The sequence below is a fragment of the Aegilops tauschii genome, chromosome 5, assembly GCF_002575655.3.
Source record: "Aegilops tauschii subsp. strangulata cultivar AL8/78 chromosome 5, Aet v6.0, whole genome shotgun sequence".
Lineage (NCBI taxonomy): Eukaryota > Viridiplantae > Streptophyta > Magnoliopsida > Poales > Poaceae > Aegilops > Aegilops tauschii.
In genome coordinates this window covers 527,442,592-527,450,570 of record NC_053039.3, presented here as the reverse complement: position 1 = coordinate 527,450,570, position 7,979 = coordinate 527,442,592, and positions in this window count along the sequence as shown.

The window sequence follows — 7,979 nt, the reverse complement described above, 5'->3', positions numbered from 1 at the left end:
GACCGCCGAGATCATCCAACCAGCATCCTCCACGGTGGCTCAGCCGCACTCGTCCTGGACCCAATCATCAACGGATTTCACCTGACACGAGTCCTAATGGACGGCGGTAGCAGCCTCAACCTGCTCTATCAGGATACAGTACGTAAAATGAGCATCGACCCCTCACGGGTCAAACCCACAAAGACTATCTTTAAAGGAGTCATACCAGGCGTAGAGGCCCGTTGTACGGGCTCAATAACGTTGGAAGTAGTATTCGGTTCCCCGGATAACTTCCGAAGCGAAGAACTAATCTTCGATATCGCCCCATTCCGCAGCGGCTATCACGCCTTGCTCGGACGAACCACATTCGCTAGATTCAACGCGGTGCCACATTACGCTTATCTCAATCTCAAAATGCCCGGTCCATGTGGCACCATTATTATAAATGGAAATACGGAACGCTCCCTCCGTATAGAGGAGCACACTGCGGCCCCAGCAGCAGAAGTACAGAGTGGCCTTCTCAAGCAGCATTCTAATCCGGCCGCCGAGCCCCCGGACACCATTAAGGGGTCCGGACAATACTGCAGTAGGACAGCTCGGCTCGTCACAAGCCGAATTAACAATTGGGCCTCCGTCCCAGCCCCGACGAGGCAACGACACTAATATTGCGCGTACATAAACCACGCACTCAAAACCCCACGGGAATTGACGGAGGCATAACTCGTTCGCGATCCACCGTACGGCTCGACCGACCCTGGGATCCGCACGCTTTTTCTTTTTCTTTTTACGGGTTTTTTTTCTCTTTTCGAGGTTTATATGGACAACCCGCTTGCAGAACACACCAAGGAGGCAAGGAGCTCTGGCTCACGAAGGAATCCCCGGGTGGTCTCTACTCAACAATTGCCATACCTACCTTTCATACCCACAGGTAGCTCGCCCTTGGTTGCGGCATGTCATATAGCCTTACTTGCTTATCACATTACTTGTGCAAAGTACGCCTCGATGTACTAGTAACATCACAATAGTGAATACACGATGGCGTCAGCTTGTTATTTAAATTTCATGTTTCCTCACCTTTGTACTTCTCACTCTTTGCACATGTACACAATGGTACGTATTACCACGCCAGGGGCTCCATCATGCCCCGCATTACGGCAATAAAGTCCGAACACTTTTACAGTATAGTTCGGCACCCCGAACTTATAACATTATATGCATCGGCTCCGAATCATGTCTTTGGTCAATAGTTGGGTTGCCTGGCTCCTGTGCTTACTACCATACGTTCCGTTGCATCGGCTAGGGTAGTAAAGGGAGAACTACTGCGATTGTGTCCCGGTTCTTCCGGATGAGCACCTCAGTAGAGAAAGCCGAAAACTGACTGTCATGATGCGGCGAGAGCTGGTCAGCTGTTCGAGAGGTTCCAAATCGTTGGAGATTTTTTCCGCTTCTTGCGAAGAATCGGTTCTTCCGATTAGGCGTCTATAGTGCCCCCAGTTCGGTCTTCCGAATACCAGGGGCTTCGCCGACTTCCTCAATTGTCAAACTTCTATGGCTAAGTGAGGGTGGTAAAGGCCGCATAGTCTGATTGCCTTGTTCGTTGCGCTAAACACCTCCTTTAAGGACCAGAATGTGGAGTAAAGAGTATTTAGATTTATCCCGAACACCCCCGATCTACGTGGGGGCAGAAGTCGACGACTGGTCAACCCTCAGATTTCATAAACGGTCGCACAGGAGGTAAAAGTTTAAATAAACAAATATTATATTACATAACATCATCATCACAGGGCAAGTTAATACACATGTTCTCATGGGAATATGATATCCTTCGAACATTGCTCCGCCACAAGGCAGGACCCCTCCAGGACACCATCAAAATAATGCTCGGGTCGACGATGCTCCTTGCCCTCCGGCGGCCCCTCGGTCATCAGCTTCTTGGCATCCAGCTTTGCCTAATGCGTCTTGACGCGGGCAAAGGCCATACGCGCACCTTCAATACAGACCGACCGCTTCACGGCTTCGAGCCGCGGTAGGTACTCACAAGCCATTGTACAAGTCTGAAGTAGCTTCTGGGTACAGGATCGGCGGCCACAGCCGGACTATCAAGTCCTTCATGGCTAGCTCTACCAACCTGTGCAGCTCGACCAACTGCTTTAGCTGGTCGCTGAAGGGCACCGGATGTTCGGACCCCAGATATTGGGCCTAGAACAGCTTCTCTGTAGACATCCCCTCTTCGGCTCTATAATGCTCGGCCGCATCCGACACACTGTGCGGCAGATCTGTAAACGCCCTTGGAAAAACCAAACATTCCAGATAAGTACAAGGAACGTTTCTTCTACATACTTGCTCTGCATAGGTGAAGAACTTACCCGCCGTAATCTTCTCGGCCACCTGAAGTTCCTGGAGAGCGCTTTGGGCCTCGGCTCATGCGTCCCGGGCACTCTGGCGATCCTTCGCCAACTCGGACTCCTGCGCCTTACAATCACGCTCCAAGGACTCAAATTTCTCTATCGCGCCCTGGAGCTGTTGCTGCGCCTCGCCAACCCGGGCCTCGTGCTTCTCGCGCGAAGCGTGTTCCTTGGCCGCTTTGTCCTCGGCCTCGGCTAACAACTTCTTAAGGGTTGCCACCTCGGTCGTGGCCCCTAATAAAGTTTATGACACTTTAGTCCGGTCGTACTATCTCATTCTTTTTCAAAATATACCCACAGGTCACTGCATACCTCGACTATCCTCCAGCTGCTTCTTCATGAGGCCGAGCTCCTCCTCGGCCTGCTCCAGTTTCCGCTTCAGTCCGGAGACCTCCGCAGCATGAGCAGTGGCAGCCTGCAGCGATACCTGCTTATTAACATAGACAACCCATGTTAGATTCCTTCGATATTCATTCTTGATCCTCTGTTTGGCTTTTCATCCCGAACACCAAATAGAGCATCAGGGGCTACTGTCTATGCTGTGATATTTCTTCTACAATCACATTTCTTACCTCAAAGCCTGTTAGAAGGCTAGTGCAGGCTTCGGTCAGTCTGCTTTTGGCGAACTACACCTTCTCTATTACCATGTCCATAAGGACACGATGCTCATCCATGATAGAGGCGCCCCATAGCGCCTCCAGCAGATTATCCGGTGCCTCTGGATGGACAGAGGTAACCGGTGGAACATGCACATTACCTCCTTGGGGGGAATGCCGATCGCTGGACCCTGGAACCATATCAGTCTCCAGAGTAGTATCCGATTGAGGCCCGAAGGGAACTCGGGCCCCGTCACCAGTCCCCGTGGGAACTTTTTCCCCCGTGTGTCCGGCGGCCGAGGAGTCATCCTGGGACGTCACCCCGATGATCTCCGGAATCTCCCCCCGGCCTGGGAAAGTCTTTTTGGACACCACCTTATCATCGCCCTTGGGTGAGACGGAATGAGCAGGTGGCAGAGACATGCTAGCCATCTCCTTCGAGTCCAGCGAATCCTCTGTCGAGGATCGCGGGGAGCCATCACGTGCCGGACTGCAGTGACAAAGTTTAAAATATGTTAATATTACAAACCAGGAAGGCCAGACGTTTGCATATCCTGGTACTTACGAAGCGGCCCGAGGCTTGGTTCGGCGAGGTCGCTCCGGACTGCTATCAACATCCCACGCGGAGCCATCCGCGAGGGAGCCTCTCCTCCTCTTGGGCGTCTCCGCCTCCAAACTCATGGAGGCCTCCCTGTTCTTCCTTCCTCCCGCAGGGGGGGAGTCGCTTTCCTCCTCGTCGCCATCATCGGTGGCTGTGGGGTCTGTCTCGTCGTCAGACGAGATGACCAAGGTGCTCCTTCGTGGAAGGCCACCCCTGGTTCCCTTGGCCGTGGTTTTGACCTTCTTTTCTGGCACGTCATAAGGCGCTGGAAATACCATCTCCGTAAGGAGCGCGGTTTCTTCGTCTTCGGGCAGCGGAGCCGGACAATTAATCCGTCCCGCTAGATAGACCCAGGCCTGAAAAAGAAATTGATAAGAAGGCTTAGTATCCTGCCTGGAAGTATGTCCTTAAAGGCTATACCTTGACGGCTTACCGGATGGGCCTGACGCTTTAAGTTGAGCCCGCGATCTTTGGTCGAGGATGGCGATGTCTCGCAGGCCTTAAAGAGCACTTTCCAGATATCTTCATGCGTTGTGCCGAAGAGCCTTAGCAGCGTCTGGTGCTTGGCCGAATCGAACTCCCACAAATAACAGGTCCGGCGCTGACATGGAAGGATCCGGCGTATAAGCATGACCTGGATTACATCGACGAGCTTGATCTTTCGGGTTATCATATTCTGGAGGCACGTTTGGAGCCCCGACCTCTTCCAAAGATCCCCAGGTCAGACCCTTCTCTTGCCAGGAGGTAAGCCGCATCGGGATTCCGGATCGGAATTCGGGAGCCGCTGCCCAATTGGTGTCACGCGGCTCGGTGATATAGAACCACCCCAATATTGGGCATCTTGCCCACCATGGCACCTCCGCACTCGGCCTATTGGCCACGCACCACCTTTGGCTTTACACTAAAAGTCTTCAGCCATAGGCCAAAGTGAGGTGGGATGCGGAGAAAGGCTTCGCACACAACTATGAATGCGGAGATATTAAGGACGAAGTTGGGGGCTAGGTCATGGAAGTCCAGTCCATAGTAAAACATCATTCCACGAATAAATGGGTGGAGAGGGAATCCTAACCCATGGACAAAATGCGCAAGGAACACCACCCTCTCTTGAGGTTCGGGGGTAGGCACGATCTGTCCCTCGGCAGGGAGTCGGTGAACGATCCCCTCAGCCAGGTATCCGCCCTCTCGGAGCTCCTTGATATCTTCCGGCTTCATGGAGGAAGCCATCCACTTGCCTCCCGCTCCGGATCCAGACATGGCTAGATGCTTTTTGGAAATAGGGGAAGATGGGAGCTTCTGCGCTGGAGCTCGAGGACAGAAGGACGGAGGAGGGGGCGTGGGTGAAAAGCTCAAATCCTTATCCCCTTATAAAGGCTATGAATATCAGCCCCCCCCCCCCCCGTTGGTCATAAAATCTGCCCGTTCCCAATGGGTAGTGTAAACGGCACAGTTGGAGTATCCGCGCCTGTATTAATGGAAATCCCGCAATAAGGGGACACGATCTCCGCTTTGACAAGACGTGCCAATAGAACCGCATCTCAAGACGAGGGACGGTGGGCTGGCCAACGGTTAAAAAAAGGACCAGGCAGGTGTGACGTCATGTTACGCAAAAACTGTCAGCGGATAGAGCTCGTGTGAAATATATATTCTCTCTGCGGTTGTGTGGGGTACATGGCAGGTCCGGATACTATCGTCGCATCCGAAGACTATCTTGGAGTTCGGAAAAAGGGGAACCCGCCTTGCAACGCCGAAGACAATCTACGCGCTGGACTCCTTGTCATTGAAAGCCTGGTTCAGGGGCTACTGAGGGAGTCCCGGATTAAGGGGTCCTCGGGCGTCCGGCCTGTTATCCATGGGCCGGACCGATGGGCTGTGAAGACGTAAAGGCCGAAGACCGTACTCGTGTCCGGATTGGACTCTACTTTGCGTGGAAGGAAAGCTTGGCGACCAACTATGAAGATTCCTTCTAATGTAACCGACCCCATGTAAACCCTAGACCCCCCCCCCCCCCCCCGTTGTCTATATAAACCGGAGGGGTTAGTCCGGAAAGAACACATTCATTACCATATTCACATAGGCTAGGCTTCTAGGGTTTAGCCATTACGATCTCATGGTAGATCAACTCTTGTAATACTCATATTCATCAAGATCAATCAAGCAGGAAGTAGGGTATTACCTCCATAGAGAGGGCCCGAACCTGGGTAAACATTGTGTCCCCCGTCTCCTGTTACCATCGATCCTAGACGCACAGTTCGGGACCCCCTACCCGAGATCCGCCGGTTTTGACACCGACACCCAATATGGCGGATGACTCTGAAGTGTCATCGCGGAGGGTCCCTTTTGACCAGGGGACAAAAGAGGCAGTACCCGAAGGTGGACCTCCGACCATCCGGGATTCTGGGCTGATGATAACAAATGCCCCGGATTGTCTGGTTCACAGCCGTCAGTGATTCTGGAGACGGGTGAACAGATTCCTTCAAAGGATGATTGTGCTCCTGGAGCAGCTTCCGAAAACCCGGAGACTCCGGATATATTGCGGGACATGTTACGGAAAGCATCTGTCTCGGGGGAACAACGTACCTTGATGGGTACAGTGATTGAGAAGATTTCGTCCGCGAAGAGTGGATTAAATGAAGCCTTCATGAGCCTACTGAAGGGCTTCAAGGTTTGTGACATAATGTTTTTAGCTATGTTTCATTTGCAAAGATGCACCTGCGTATAGGTAGTAGCCCCTGATACTCGGGTTGGCTTCCACTGGGAAGCAAAACGGAGGATCAAAAAGGATCGTTTGAGGACTAACCTTATGAACTTTGGACACAGGCTGCTTCCCCCTTGGCCACTTCCCGGACTATGGAAATTGCCGAGTTGCAGCGGAAGCTTGATGTGGCAGGGGATGATCTTGCTTTAATCAATATGCGTCTTGACGAGTCGCAAGGTATGTATTCGAGGCAATCCTCATACATTGTTGTGGTTTAAGCATGATGTTGAGATTTAGATGCTCGAATATGCATGGCTGCAGATGGTGCTGCTGCCGTTGAAGCTCTTCGAGCAGAGCTGGCCCGGGACAAGGAGCAGGCCCAGCGTAGCAATGCTGCTGCCGAAAAGGCATCAACTGAACTAAAAGCCAAACAAGCTGCACGGCGCCAAGATGAGGAGAAGATATCCACCATGATGCTTGAACTGGAGAATGCTACTAGCCGCTGTGAATTTCTGGAGAAGGAGAGTAAAGCCTTAACGGCTGATCTGGACAAGGCCTTACAAGAGGTGAGAGAAGCGCGGTCGGAATCCAGAGCAGCCCGTGAGGAGGTTTGACAGGCGAGGGAGATTGCGGCTGGAAAGCCCTTTCTGCTACAGACTAAGTTCGGTGACCCGAACTATGCCCAGCTTAACCAAGTATGGAGTTCTCCGGACAAGTTCTTGGACTTGCCGAAGAGTTCTGCTGATGCAGTGCAGTATTACCAAGTGCGAGATGGATATGCAACGGAGAAGCTTTTTTGGTCGCAGTTTGGCGCATCAAAGCGCCCTCTGTTGCTCAATGAACAGATGTCCCAATGGGCCGAACTTCATAGGATATCCGGCGCTGCCATGAAGGATGTCATAATCCGGTTGTGGCCAACCGAGCCTGTTCCGAATAGCTATTTCGGTTTGGTGCAGAGGCTTGTTGATGCGGTGCCGCGTATCGATGCTGTGAAGCGGTCAATGTGCATTGAGGGTGCACGGATGGATTTTGCCCGAGTCAAAACATTCTGGGGGAAGATGAAGGCCATCGATGTTGCGACGAAGAGTCCACCCAAAGGAAAGGACCGCCCGGAACCGGAGCATTATTTTGGAGACGTCGTAGAGGCCGCCCGCTTGATAGAGGGTCAGTGCTCGAAAGACATAATGTTCGAGTGAGGTGTATGGAAATTGTAAAAGACAATTTTATAGTTAATCTATTTTTATGTTTTGCTCGAAAGCTTGAATTCCACATGTGCGGCCGTTTTAATATAATCTGAAAGTTTTCCAGTCGTCGGCTTCAGCCCCCTCGTAGGAAGTACGGGGGTGTTCGGAAAAGCATTTAATCACTCTTTATCCAACGTCTTGGTCCATGAAGGAGGTGATAATGCGGCGAACTAGGCAATCGGACTATATGGCGTTAACACTTTCACTTAGCCATAGGAGTTTTATGGTGGGGCTATGACATAGCCCCTAGTATGTATGCGGTGTATGGTGCCTTACATATTTGATCTGAAAAAGATCGCTCGTGTGACACGGAGAATCGCTAAAGATTCCAATAAGTCGTCAAGTGGTTGACCAGCTCTCGCCGCATCATGACAGTCAGTTTTTGGCTTTCTCTACTGAGGTACTTGACCAGATGAACCGGAAGCACAATCGCAGTAGTTCTCCCTTTACTACCCTAGC